General features: G+C 36.2%; 1 protein-coding gene and 1 non-coding gene across 5 annotated transcripts in view; one reads left to right on the forward strand and one right to left on the reverse strand.

Annotated features, from left to right (window-relative positions):
* The window catches only part of LOC131434845 (ecdysone-induced protein 74EF), an 854,531-nt gene that overhangs the window by 565,128 nt on the left and 273,398 nt on the right, over positions 1-16,005 (forward strand). The gene's annotated exons all lie outside the window — the stretch shown is intronic.
* On the reverse strand, positions 8,698-8,780 carry Trnal-cag (transfer RNA leucine (anticodon CAG)). The gene has a single exon. It is a non-coding gene; the product is annotated as a tRNA-Leu (tRNA).

A 16,005-nucleotide genomic window follows, 5' to 3' on the forward strand; every position in this document is an offset into this window, starting at 1 on the left:
AAAAAAAAACGATTTTCCTAAACTTTTTATCCCTTAATTGAAATCAAAAATTATTTCCTGCACAGCAAAGTTATGGAAAAAATTAGTTTGAGCAACTTAGCTGAAAAAAGCCATCTCCATTATTTATCATTTAATCGAGTTACATCAATTTTTCGACGTGAAAGTAGGGTGACTCTTGAAAAATCTTTTTCTTTTTTTTTGTTTCAACTTTTTTGAGAGCAATTTTACGAAAAAAGCTGCCATTCAAAAGTTATGATTATATATTTAATCAAAAACTAGTCAAATCTCTAATAACAATATCCATCAGATGCCAGATCGATGTAAACGAATCTTATACGGTTTCTGAAGGGTCATAAAATATTGAAAGTTTGAAGAGAAATCTAAGAGGGTATTATTATGTTCAACCCATTTAAATTAGTGTTTACAAAAAAAATCGGAATTGTCATATAACTCTTAAACACCAAAAACGTAGCAACATACTACCTTCAGCAAAATGATGGTTTCAAATGAGCCCTATAAGTGTCTCATGTATCACTTTTTCGAAGAATGATAAACAAGAAAACTACAGCCGAAAATAAACGTTTCGCTTAACAATTTGAATTAATGTATTCCCAAAACGACTAATTCGATTAATTTTAAACCCATTATTGAAATTTTCGCACCGTAAATACTCAAATTGACACATGAGACATACATGAGACAATAATGGATGGTAGTTTTGAATATATTATGTCTAAATTAGCTTAAAGCTAAATATTTTGCCTGTTTTGAACGTCTGATATTTTTTTATTGCTTAATTTTAACATAAACTAATTTCAATGAGTTAAAGATGAACTAAGATTAATTTGTATCGATCTGGCATCATTTGAACGTTCATATTAGAAGGTTGTCTAGTTTTTGATGAGAAAACTTTTGAATGGTAGCTTATATTCAAAAACTCAGCAGAGCAAAATTGTGCCCAATAATTAGTTTCACAGATAAAAATATTTTGTGAATTTACATCCATTTTCATGCACAATTAAACATAAAGTTACTTTACAATTCTAACTTAACGTTGAAATTGAAAGATACAGTTATGAACTAGTTGAAGTTTTACAACTGTGAGTGGGTATTAAATTTGCGAATTTCGTCTAATCAGTCTACTGTAACAGGAAAAATCCTTGAAAAAGGTGAAATAAATCACCGAAACAGTCGGTGATTTGAAACAATACGTTGTTTTTACTGTTACAGTAGGATAGATTAGCCGAAATTCGCAAACTGATACAGTTATGTTTATTGAAAATTCAATGCAGTCCAATTTAATTTTACAACGATGATGGTTTTCAACCAAACTTTCAATTCAACCCATGTCTATTTCATGTTGCTGTTGATTTACATGACGTGTAAATTTCATTAATTCTTTTTGTGTTGTCAACTCCTTGGAAGCCGATTTTCTCGTAAAACTGCTCACAAAAAAGTTAGAACGAAAACAGTGTTTTTTAAGAGCCACCCTACTGCTATGTTACTTCTTAAAATTTATGTAACTCAATCAAATGAAGCGTTAGGAAAATGATTTCTTCAGTAGAGTTGCTAAAAATTAAATTTTTTTACAACTTTGCTGCAAAGTACAATAATTTTTAAATTCAATTAAGAAAAGGTCTATTCCAGATTTCAATGCAAACATGGACCACCCTAATGACTTTTTACATCAAAAGATACGTCAGTTGATTACAAACGACTTTTGTGAAGACACTAACTACAAAGAAAAAATATTTGCTAGCGAAAACAATTTTTCTCGCTAATTGCCCGTTTGGGAGCACTGCGCATTAGGGAATATGTGCAATGCACAGTCGCGTATTCAAAAAGATTTCTCGGGAGGTGTTTCCGAACATGTTGATCAAAATCTATACGAATGGAAATATTTATATAATTACTTGATAAATTTTTGGTTTGTTGAAAATTGTTTATTTTATAATTGACTTAAATTTAAATTAAATTTTAAAGAGAATATTTTTCATATTATAATAATTTCTTTCGTTTTGGAGGGAGTTCGAACCTCTAAAACATTTCTCTGTATACGCGCCTGGCAATGCATACAACTTTCGCGTCCCCACAACAGAAGTTCAACGCAATCCGTTGATTGTAAGCTCAGTAATAACTTGATAAGCAAAATAATATGCTGTGTTGTGAAGTGTTGAATATTTTTCGAATTTGTGATTGTTTTCTATTGTGTTCAACAGCATTTTTAAATTAAATCTTGTATATAAAATTGAAAGTAAACTATTTTTCTGCGATTTCTATTTATTGGCAATGAATTTGGTAACTATTATTTATCAAACTGATGTAATTATGAAGAAACCAAAAATGTTGAAGTAGCGTCATTTTTGTGCTGTATTTCCAAATATAATAACTATTATTTTATTTAACTCTATTCAAATGTGAACGCTATGTCTTAAACAATCATTCTGGATCATGTTAGTGCGTGTCAAAAATTGCGTGTTTCTTTGCGCTCTCTACTATGTGCTGTGTGCACTAGAACTAGCAATTTCATTCCCATCATGGATTACACGTATCGAAAAAAGAAAATTACACTTAAAAAACGTTCACAAATACTTATGAGAAAAGTGGGAAAAGCTATTCCTGAAATTGCAAATACTGTTGGTGTTTCCAAGAATGAACAACTCAAACTGATAATCGACACATTTTTTTGACGAGTAAGCAAAATTTTCTGAAGAAATCAACGAAAGTTTGTTTAATATCGTTGTTCATATATCGATTCGATGTATTTGTGCGAGTGTATGTCTTTAGTATTTATTTCGACACGCAAAATGTCCCATCTCAGATCTCACAATAATAATAATTTTCGCGTTATTCTCGTAAAATCGGGTCAGTTTTATGTTCGATTCCTTTTGCTAGAAACAAAAGCAAACTCTGAGTTCTGAAAAGTATTTGTACTAGCACAAACCTCCAAATATCAAGGGGAACTTGCCATTGGAGCCAATTTGTACTGATTCCTTCTGATACTTGATTTAATGTTCCTCGTCACATACTTAAGCTTCCATGGTCATAAACACTTGCTAATAGGAGTACTCGTATATTCGTACTATAGAATAACGATTCAATTAATATAAATTTTGTCGTATACTTTTTTGTTTTTTTTGTTTCAATTATAGAGGTTTTAACATCTTAGGTCATTCGCCTCTTCGGACCAGAAAATCTTTCTGACCCTATGTGCGGGGTTGGGAATCGAACCCAGGCGGGCTGCGTGAAAGGCATCGACTATCCCATCACGCTATACCCGTCCCCATGTATACTTATTTCCATCACCTTGGATCAACAGTTTTCTCAATTTACATAAAAATTCACATTGATTGCATGATTTCTCCATCAATTCAGGTCAATATTACCTCCCTTCGATAAGAACACTTATTTTTCCTCCCTCTTGGGATTTTTTTGGTGACTCGCCGAATAAATTATACATTGAAAACCCCTTTTGTTAGTGAACTTACCACAGCTCTCTGCCCTCTGAGTAGTGTAGAAAGTGTATGTGCTCGTCAAAAAGTGTCGATTGGTATTTATTCATTTGTTTATTTATTTGGGAGCAGGGAAAAAGCCCGATTGAGATGAAATTCGGCAATCTCTTTCTCTCTCTCTCCAGCAGGCATAAAACCTCCTCATTATTTGTATCAACAGATTACAATGATCCAACAGATACATTTGGACTTAACACTAACAATTAAAATTAAATCTAAAACCCTACAACTAGTTGATGATCCCAAACATTACATGGCAGTAATAGTGCTCTTTCTTAAAAATTGATAAAGAAAAGAAAAAAGTGGGTAGGCGAATGGAGTACAAGGGTTGGTGGAGGAGGTGGTAAACGAATGATGTTAGAATCGGCATGTAGATCTAATTAGTTAGAAAAGAATGCATGGTGGAAGACAGAGAAAAAGAGAAAGAGACGACCGAGAGTTTCCAATGAAGATGGTGGAGAGACGAAGTGGGGGTTAAACGAATATACAATATTGTCGGTTACAAAACAAATACTGATCGTAAGGCTAATCTGACAAGTAATCTGAGAAAGGGGCGGGAACATAGATTACGTCGATGAATGTCTGGATTAATCAACTGCAGTAGCTCGGTACAGTCGATACGTGATTGAAGTAAATCAGCAACGAAAGTTGCCTTGGAGATATTTTGACGAACAAATGACCGATTTAGGTCAATAAGCTTACAGCGATCTATGTAACTAGGAAGATTTGCAGGATTTTGTGCTGAATGGTTTCAATCCGCTCTATGCCGATAATGAGGTGACCAGACAACAGCTGAATATTTAAGTGTCGAGCGGACTAGAGAACAATACAATGCTTTTAGACAATGTATGTACATTGACAAAGCTCTTGGTGATGCGAAAAAACGAAACCTAAAGGCTTGGATGCCTCTGAAATCGCATAGTCGATATGACTTTTGAAATCCAGCTTGATATCAAGAATGATACCTAAATCTTTAACGATAGACTCACGTTTTAGTACATTCTGCGAAATGTTACAGTCGTACCTAATTAACGAGTGTTTGCAAGCAAATGACATAACGGATCATTTCGAGGCATTTAAAACCATTTTATTGCTAATACACCAGTTCACGAATATATCAAGCTGTGACGGTAAAAATATGGTGCCGTCAGGTGATTTTATTGGATAATATAGTTTAAAATGCGAAGGATACTTTGTGGGATTCCAATATAAAATTGAGATCATTGAGGTAGAGCAAGAATAAAAATGGTCCCAAGTGACTGCCTTGGGTGGAGATGAAATTCTCCTAGTCTAAATCTTCCAGTCCCCCTCGTTTATCGACCAATAAGATAAATTTTACAATAAACACCCCTTTTTAAAGACTTTTCCTACAAAATTTTACCCTTTTGTGCACCTCTGCAATGGATATCTAAGCTCGCTAAGAAAAATTAAAAAGTACCGGTAAAACAATCTCTGAATTGCAAAAAAAAGTATCTGTACCAAGTTTGGCGACAGTTTACTAAGTTGTTATAGAATTATTCCGATGTATACAAACAATTGGACTGACAGCTTCTTTAATAGAGATACTTGCTATCTTTGTCTGTGCCTGTCTAAAAGTGTCAATTTCGCAAAACTCGAAACATATGGAGTAAAACGTCATTTGCAAAAGAAGAGATTTTTTGGTCAGGTTAATTTGAAAAATCTATTTTCACGGCAACAAAACAAACTGGAAAGGTCACAATTTACTCGGAAATATAAAGATCGATTGATAGATCAGTGGAAATTTACGTTAAAGACCGATGAATCAAAGTTCGAGATTTTAGAATCTAGGTTTGTCGAAACGAATATGAGCGGCTAAATCTCCAATGTATTGCACCTACAGTTAAACATGTTAAACATGAGCTTCCGTGATCATCTAGGGGTGTTTCAGTTGAATTGTTGTGTTTGCTGTCTTAATCGAAGGAATAATGCGGAAGGAACATTATCTCAATATTCTGCCACATTATCTGAAAATGTTGTAAATCTACGAAATCTTGAATGTTTGAGAAGTTTTTAAATAGCCTGATTCTTTTTCATTTGAAAGTTCATCAAATTACCTTCATTCTTTTAACTCTCTTCGATTGAATAAACTCTTCTTAAAAATTAAAAAATACTAGCTGACCCGTCGAACTTCGTCTTTCCCAAAAATTATGTGTTCGAATTTATGTATCCGGACAGCAGAACTGTCGAACGACTTAGTAGTTAACGTTTTTCTTCATTATTTGTCTGATTACTTAACCTACAATCAACGGAATTCGACACACATTCGCTGTCCCCCAAATAGAAATATTAACAAAAATTAATGTGAAAATGTGAAATGTTAAGAAAAAATAGAGCAACTGCACAGATTGTCATCCCATCCTTTGAGTCAATAAAGAATCTCTCTCTAATGGCTTCGACATAATGGATATAAGGTGCCACGTTTTCTCTTCCAGATGTGATTCTTGCTTTCGGTAATGGATAAAAAAAAGCTCACTAACCAAAATTTTGTATTGATAAACCTAACACATACATACAAACCATTCTAAACAGTCCGTTTTAAGGAATTACTCATACTTGAATGTTAACCCGACGCAACAGAATAAACTTTGAAGCAGTTCCTTGTACAGATTTTAAGCACTGAGAAAGTTTTCCCAGAACTTGTTCTGTATATTCAAGTTGCCAAAAAGTGCCACGCGTACTTTAGGGCTCTAATAAAGTAGATATTGTTCAGGTACGAGGCCCGTATGCAGGGGGGGAGGGGGGTAGAGGTTTTAACATCTACATTTAACATCAGCGGTTTTCTAGAACAGTAATATGCATTCCGTTATTGAGTCATTTGGCAAGCAATAATTGTGATATCCAATATATCGAAATGAAAAATAACATGAATCAAGTATGCATGTGAAATCTCCAAACAAAACTATTCGTTGCGCACCAAACGATTTTTTCTACGATCTAGTAATCATTGGTGACTTTTTCAGCGGATATATATATATATATATATATATATATATATATATATATATATATATATATATATATATATATATATATATATATATATATATATATATATATATATATATATATATATATATATATATATATATATATATATAATAGATGAGGTATGAGATAGTTTTTGAAATTATGTTATGTTGTTCGAAGCTTCTGAATTTTATCCTATCTTTCTGACAATTGTCTGATATGTTGAGTGCAGAAAAGAATTGATCCTAATTTCACTATCCATCAATTTTACTGATTATTTACTGCGGACTCAAAACCCAAGTTTCCTTTTCAAATCAGTCTGAGAGGTTAAAACTCAACAAGGAAATGTCCCCGATAAAACCCCATTCCACCAATCAACGTAGCGTTCACATGCTCTGTATAGTTTTTCACCCTCAATTCAGGACGATCGTTAAATATTAGGCCATTGATGAGTGGCAGTTTCAGGAAGAAAAAGTGACATAAAGAAATGAAGGAATAAAATGGCGTCTGAATTTGACGAACATAATAATAATGCTATCGACGTATTTTAGGTTAGGACTCGATATGTCACTCTTAAAAAATCAAAATCTCCTATCAATTCTACTCTTCAGACGTTGCAAGAAGAACATATATAATAAATCATCACAAGATTGAAAAAATATTCAAGGTATTACAAGAAAAAATCATCTGTTCATCGAAATCAAAAGGTAATAGTTATTTAGCGGTTTTGGTACCGCATGGAAACCGGTTTGTGCTAAGTGCACATAACCATTTCTTACATTTATGTTTCGTCTTCTACTCACCACTGCATTAGCAGTTTATGTTAAACTGTTAAAGTTACCTAACAGTTCAACATAAGCAAGTGTAAAGTGCTAATGCTAATTTGCAAAACACTTTTTGCACCGAAGTGTCAAGTGTTTCCTCAAGTGCCGAAAGAACGGAACTTAGTGAGGGTTTTCTGGTCGTCAACAGATTTAAATTTTTGTGGTATCTGAAAATATGCAGTAATTTTTGGTAGGACCATAAGACCTTTCATTTGACCCTAAGATTGGAAATATCGGTTTTGCAAGCTGTGAGAAAAATGAGTGAGATCGTTTTTTGAGCGTATGACTATTTTCTCCCGTCGTTAATCGAAATCAGGGAACCAGGATAGCCAGAATTGGTTTGTTGAGCTGCCTACTTGATAATTATTATCAATTTGTGTAGTTTTAAGATCTTTCATTTGACTCGAAGTTTGTGAAAATCGGTTCAGCCATCTTGCATACACACATACTTACACACACATACACACACATACACACACATACAGACACACAGACATTTGCTCAGTTCGACGAACTGAGTCCAATGGTATATGACAATCGGTTAAAAAGTCGGTTTTCAAAGCGATTTTATTTCATTATTATGTAATTATCTGAAAATATCAGAATCTTCAAGAAATCGTCTTCGAACTGACATCTTGTTTGAAACATTTCAAAGCAAAGAATTTTTCTGCAAGTCAAAGAATTGCCTTTCAATTTTGTTCTACAATGAATGTGGAGTTTCCGAAAGTCGTTTTAAGTTTTGGTAATTTGAATGGGTTTGAAATTTTCAGAAATCTTCGGAAGTCATCCAAAATCTTCGAAATCGATATATTTCAATACTGAATAGTAAATTTATAGGAAAATTTGTGAATTTCAAAGGGTCGTGGAAAAACATAAATCCCTAGATCTACAGTAAAATTCATCCTATTAGCATAACCTCTGGTGAACACAAATGAAAATCGTGCGTTGCTTGGGTAACGATTTGGTTCTAGCCTACTGTTCGATTATTGAGCAGTTCGAACATTCAACAGCCAAATGTAGAGTGCCGAGAAATGGTCGGCATTGGTTCAATTGTCTGCCTGTACTAAGATTGCACAGTGACATCACAGTCTCACATCTCTATTGTAACAATTCGCACATTCTCACATATCGTGTCAGTTGCTTATCACCCAATGGCGAGCCTATGGGAGACAAGGAAACGGTCGATTTTGTTCCATTTGATTCCGAACTGCAACTTTTTTTTCCAGTTCTCACAATCAAACAAGCTTGAAGCTAGAATGCTTCAAAGCATTCTGCTTCTAAAATTTGGTGCAAAAAATACAAATGTTTATCACACTATTTCTGCATAGGAATAATTCTAAAATCATCACACCGGAAACACTAAAAAATTAACCTGTCAGAAGTGGGATTCGAACCCACGCCTTCAGAGAAGACTACGACCTGAACGTAGCGCCTTAGACCGCTCGGCCATCCTGACTAGCTATGCGGCATTTGTTTCTATTCGAAAGTGGTTATTGTTGTTTTGCTTTTTTTTTTGCTTCCATTCTCAAATTTCTCCCTGCCTCGAGCCGCGCTACGCGAGCAACGGCTCCCGAAGTCAGATAATCCACAACGCGCACGCTCATCTCAGCTATAAATGGGGAACCCGGTGGGCGTGTGAGTACTGTGCGCAAGTGTACTTCGCACCTTCCGATGGTACCGCATCGCAACGGCAAACAGATGCCATTGGGGCGCTATTATTCCGTGGTTGCGACTAAATCGTGCCGAAGTCGACGAGCAACGCACCGTTGGGTGATGAAACAGCGAGAGGGGATCAAACAAGAGACGTTTAGAGCGCAAGCTAGTGAAAGGAGGTTGGGACCAGGGGGAAGACTGGAAACAGCGACTTCATGTCAGAGTACGCAAAGTGAGTCAAGTGTGTTGCGTTTTTATTACAGCCGCCACTAATCGACGGAGTTCCGCACGCAGAGAATATCGCCGGAGATAAGCATGCAATCTAAGCCAAGGTTTGAACTACTTCTGGAACTACATGTAAGCTTACCCCTACCTGCCCCACCAATGCAATCACGATTTGTCCTTCCCCCCCAGGCCGGCTGACCCACCGTTCGGCTGCTGCTATTTCTATTCTCGCTGGGCTTATCAGACTGGTTTGCTATCATTAGAAGACCACCTCCTTGAATAGTTTCCGCACGACTCACCAGGGTTTAGTTTTTAGTTCTAGGGTTATCGTAGAATTTTAGAAGGTGGTTGATTGATTATTTTGTTTTTCTGTTTTTCCCCAGACCTAGTGTCGTAAAGCTTAGACAATGCACAATTGGTGGTCGATGAGGAATAAAAATAGTGCCCGGTATTATCGGACTGTCGTGGAACGGTTCCTGTCTTATCAAAGACCATCCACAGATAAGACCACTGTCGTTCGCTCAAGGAGTGCCGTCCTACAAAATAACGGAACTTATCTGGTCGACCTACTCCCGCTAGTGCGATTCCGTAAGACCCTCTAAGGCTTTCTACTCCGGTGTAGCAACTTGCGTGCTGATAAGTTTTATTATCACTGTCGAGTCCGTTATTTGATATGGGAAATTAGAACTGTTTACCTTCCCGGGTCCAAAGATTGGTGGCCATTTCCGTCCGATTTACGACATGAAAGCTCTCGACAAGTGTTGACGCAACCTTTTCAATCTAGGCTACGTTGGATTCACTTCACTCTACTCGCTTTGAACTTGGACTTTCATTAGAGAATTCCTGGTATATCCTGTATAGTAAAGTATGAGAACTTTATTGAAGGCTATTCAATTGTTTCGTTACATTTAATGAACGTTTTGCTTAAATTATTAGTAAATTTAATTTCAAAGTAGAAATATAGATACAAATCTTAAGGTATGCTCCCAAAATCCGTTGAGAATTTCAAATCGAAAATGATGTGTCCAGTAGAATCCCACTTTCTGTCCGGTTTAGCTTCGCATAGAAATGCATCATCATTTTTTCGAGACGCAATAATAATTTTATTTTTCACGTAATCGAGAGTACTCAATAATTAATTTTAAACCCACTAACCAGTCCATCATTATGATGCACAGATTTCGAGCAGAACACAAGGCTCACATGTAAATCGCTGGTCACCTACGACAATCAATATTGCCGGAAAATTGTTTACCACGGTAGGCCCGGCAAGAAACTGGACAATAAGGCAGCTATACCGTAGGTAAATTAGGCTGCTTTTTTTACAGATCTTAGTAACAATAAACCAATCTCATCAACGAAACAATTGCCTACAGTCAATTTCAGAACAGATTGGCTCGAATGACACATTCCCCTTGTTGGGGAACGTGCCATTCGAGTCAATCTGTTCTGCTACAGGCTACTCCTATTTCAATTAACAACGAACGCAACAGCTGGAAAAATATCGGAATACGACAGAAACTCTCAACGATAATGTTTCCGCCATAAAACAGTGACCCAGAACCAATGGACGAAACCGTAAATAGTGAACCATTGCTCCCACTAAATTGACTGAACACAATGAGAGCGCCTTTTTTCTCAAAAACGACAAGGATCAGCCCCATGGGGTTGTTCGAGCCATTGATGTGGAACAAGGTAACCAACATTTCTACTGATCTACAATCAAACAGTTCAATCAATCGTCACACTTTTGAATCCGCAATTGCACGAGAGTCTGCTTAGATTGATCTTTATTAGGAACCAACACCGAACATTGTTTGTTTTATAGCCGACGAAATTACACCAATATCCCAAATGTATGCAATTATATCTTTGTACATACTTGCGATACGGATTTTGATATTTAAGCTTTTCTTCGCCAAGCTTGTGTTCAAGTTTTGTATGCAAGCAGTGATATTTATAGCGTTAAGTTTCTCTACCATTCTGCGATTTCGGTTGAAGCGAGAAACTTTTTCTCTTTATCGATCGAGTTTATCTTATATAAATTAGAAATTAATCTTAATCACTCAAAATTTACCCTGGGGTAGTTGCAAATTTCTCAGGCGAAAACGACATAACATGGAATTCCATCCGAACTCGCAGGACACAAGATCAGAGCATACCAATTAATCGCTTCAAATCGTTTTATGGCACTTTTTATCTTGCTGTCTAGCAACAACCAACCTCTAGCATGCTACAAGTAGAACTGAAACGTTAGCTATAATTTCGCTTTTATTTATAGACTCGCGTACTTTCAACAGCTTCGCTTTTGCATCGATTGACCAATCAGAGCGATGCTTTCACTTTGATATATCGCTTACTCCTTCAAAACCGTCGTCTATGGCAGGGAAATCCGATGTGCCGGAGATTTTTAGCAGACAAAATAAGACACTGCTCGCTTCTAATCAAAATTTCAATTATTCATAATTGAAAATACGTGGCTTGATACATTCAAATCGAATCTCAGTAATATTTTCAATCAATTGATGAAATAATATTAATAATTGATACAAATTATACTGAGCTGTAAGTGTTCAAAACCTGACCACATTTCTACGTGTATTTTTCCTTGAGTTTCTGATTTGTACTACTATATAGAGAAAAAAAAAGGTGTTCCACATAAAAAAGTTTATCAACATCCAGCAACGAGAAATAATTGAGCTGGTTTTGCTCATTTTATCAAAGAATCAAACAAACTATCATTGCAAGTGCGTTCTTATGGATGCTGTGTAACAACTAAAACTGATTTAAAGTAACGAATGTAACGTTTCATAATGCCTCTAACTTACAAAAAAGTAACGCATGCAACACTTGGCAACGCCTGTAATTCACAAAAGAGTAATGCTTGTAACGTCTTCAACTCACATGAAACTAACGCATCGTAATGCCAAAAACTTATACAGAGTGACACATGTCACTATTCGTAACGCCTGTAACTTACAAAATATAACGCTTCGTAACACATGTAACTCACAAAAGGTAGCACTTCGTAATGCCTGAAATTTACAAAAAAAAATATTCTAATATCGCCTATAACTTACTAAAAAGTAACGCAGAAACGCTTCGTAACGCCAATAGCTTACAAAAAAGTAACGCTTCGTAACACCTATAACTTACAAAAGAGTGATGTATAACGGTTTTTAACATTCCATCTCACGATAATGTCGAGTGAAACGCTTCGTCAAATGTAACATTTTCCCATATTGGGGACGGTATAGCGTGATGGGTAAGTCGATGCCTTACTCGAAACCCGCCTGGGTTCGATTCCCAGCCCCGCACATAGGGTCAGAAAGCTTTTCTAGCCCGATGAGGCGAATGACCTTGAGGTTTAAACCTCTATAATCGGAATAAAAAAAATTCCATAGTACCTTTACTCAGGCGTTGACTCAGATAGGCCTCAAAAAACATCGTAACGTATATAACTTCAAAAACTAAACTACTATTTTATGTATTTTATTTATTATTATTATTATTTTACCCCGGTTTCTTTATGTGGTTTTGACTCTGTTCTGTTTCGTAAGGCCTGTCGCTGCGCGAATTTCAATTGTATAATTAAAAATATAAGTGATAATTTTAGACTTTCGAAAATGCGGTAAGGTTATCACTACCAAATGAAACCGGCCGGTTCTCAGTACGTCTGCTGAGTAGAAAGTAGGAATTAAAAATACCAAACAAAAGTAGGGTTGATAGGTTTATCAATTTTATCTGCTAGTTCGAAATAAAATCGTTCACTATATTTCTGACTTGGTTTTGCGTAAACCGAATTATTGATTTTGAGTGAGTCTTTCTAACCTGTCATACAGCCGAACCTGAAACAAACTATCGCTGCGCAATAGGCAAGTTACAGTTTTCGAATTAATACATTACATATGAAATATTTACGGCAAAAAGATCGGCTCGCACATGTAATTGAATGAAAATGATATTTTGAGATCAATAACTACGCTCCCGCGAACCATGTCTACGTCGGATAGAAAGTTTACAAAACTACCAACATATTTTCAAGACTAGAATCCTAGAATAACAGTTTCTTGATAGACTCAGAGAGTCTTTGTTCTTGGCACATTGAGAAATTGAAAATGAACGAAATGTTTTACTTACCGAGGTGAACAACTTTTGCCCTCGATTTGATATTTGATATAGTAATTTTACAAAATTTTACATCTGGACGTCTCCGTTTAGGTTGAGAAAGCAGAATCCAAAGGATCGGGCAAAGAGACTGAACATGATCATTAAGGCTACGGCTATTTCGTCCGAGACGTCAGTTTCGACATTACGTAAATGTTCGGCAAGTTGCATTAACGGTTTATGTTAAGCCGTCAGGTCGCGCTAGCAGTTCAACATAAACTGCTACGCACTGATGAGTCAAAGACGAAAACGTAAAATTAGTCATGAACATTTAAATCTTGTAACCACGACAAGAAATTCAATTCTTCACTCCTGAATGCAGCAGTATATTCATTTCGTAATGCATTTGAACGTATCCGGTTTGATTAAAAATGGTTTTCCTTTCAAAACTAACATTTTTATCGTAGTAATCAATGAATTTCATAGAAATGATTCTCAGTTACATAATCCAATGACGGTGCAGAATATTCAAATAATATAGAATATAACTAATATGGAAAATCCGTCCGGAAAATGGAGAAAATTGTTTTGTATGGAATTGGAAATTTTGTTTGGTGCGTATCGAGTGCTTACCTGTTGAAGAGCAAAATATGAATACTAGATTTTTTTTTAATCTTTTGGTGCACAACGGGCTGTTTTGTGTGGTATTTTTACTGAGCTTCTTGATCCATGTGCATGCATTATGTTTTCTAAATCATTTTTCGGTATGTAAGTTGCGTTCGATTCCGTGAAGTCAAGTTAAAGATTCAACGGATCAAAGTTCGGAACTCCCTGAAAACGTACAAGAAACAAAAGGTACCGAAAAAGTCCCTGGTACGGCAAGTTCATGCCAAAACAAGAGCGCGAAAACTGTATAACCGGATTCTACAGAATAAAGACGGATGCATCCTGATCGACGACGAAACCTACGCCAAGGAAGACTCTCGAGCGCTGCCCGGACCGCAATAATATACGAAATCGGTGTACCAGGACCTGGACGACGCTGACACCACGGTGGCGATGGAAAAGTTTGGGCAGAAGGTGTTGGTCTGGCAAGCAACTTGTACCTGTGGTTTGCGGTCGTCGATTTTCTTCACGAAGGGCACAATTAACGCCAAGGTGTACGAGGAAGAGTGTTTGAAGAAGAGAATGCTGCCACTGTACAGAAAGCATAAGGCTCCTCCTCTCTTCTGGCCAGATTTTGCTTCAGCCAACTACACCAACTCCGTTCTACAGTGGTTGTGAAAAAATAATGTACAATTCGTGGAAAAGGACATCAACACACCGAACTGCCCAGATCTTCTGTCAATTGAAAGGTATTGGGCAATTGTCAAGCGGCACTTTCCCAAAACATGCAGGAGTTTAAAATAAACTGGACAGCTGTCACCAGGAAAGTCACAAAAGTAACTGTGCAGAATTTAATGAAGAATGTCAAGTCTAAAGTGCGAGCGTTTCACAGAAACTAGGATTTTCTTCAATGCATAAAAATGTAATTTTTCTACAATGTATCGAAAACTGATGTCAAAATATGTTTTTTTTTCGCTTTTTTATTCAATAATCAATGTTGCTAACTACTTTTCGATACACTCCTTAGTCATTTGCTGCGAATCCATCGGCTATTCGAACGATTTGAGTAAAAAGGAATAAAAGAGTGCTTGGGCTCTATTAGACTATCTCAAGCAAAGTACAGAGTTCAATGAATAAATGTAACAAATAATTTGAAGTGCAATGCGAATCACTGAAGTCCTTTGATAATTCTGCGGTCTGAATATAGTTCCGATTCGGGTGAATTCATGATTGCTAGAATTAATTTGTACCTAGATATGAATTTTGGAAGGGACAAAGCTCTCCGGAACAGCAATTTTTAAAAATATTCCAAAAGTACGATTCGGCAAAATGACCCTTTCGGCCAAACGGCATTCGACGAAATGTCATTCGGCGAAATGACGCTTTCGGAAAGATTACACATTCGACGAAATTACGTTTGTCGAAACGACTTTCGGCGAAACGACCCTGACCCTGACATTTTATACCAAGAAAATATGTTCCATGTTTGAAAAGAATCGGTTCAGTAGATTTTGCAGCATCGTGTTCACGGACTTCGGAAAATTGGATTTCAGAAAAACGCGCTTAAATTTTTTTTCTCAAAAATTGAGCAAAACAAAATATTTGGTAACTAAAACTGAATCATTCAATGGATTGGAAATTTTGACACAATCTTTTTAAAATGTTAAACTACAAGAAAATGTAAAAAACGATTTTCCGAAACTGTTAAAAGACTTTTTTAGTACCCCGAACTTCAGTGCCATGGTAGTAAAACAGGATATTTGTTGTGTTCAAGTAATTTGACCGTGCAATTCAAACATACTGAAAAGTTTCAAACTTTGATCTTTGGATCTTGGACGACATGCAAGCCAACGGTAAAAGTCATCGAACTGCATTCTCTGCCATTCGCTTAATTATAACTTCTGCACCCAAGGAAACCTTGCCAAACTAATGTTTCGCGAATGTTCCTCCTGAAACAACAGCAACAGCAGCAGCAGCACCACCGTCGATTGCCTCCAAAATATGCGATTGCCAAAAAACCGTTTGCAGAAAATAATAAAAAAAAGCTCCATTGCCATAGCTTTTCCTCTCTGCCCACTTTTCTAAACATC

Source organism: Malaya genurostris, chromosome 3 (genome assembly GCF_030247185.1).
Source record: "Malaya genurostris strain Urasoe2022 chromosome 3, Malgen_1.1, whole genome shotgun sequence".
Lineage (NCBI taxonomy): Eukaryota > Metazoa > Arthropoda > Insecta > Diptera > Culicidae > Malaya > Malaya genurostris.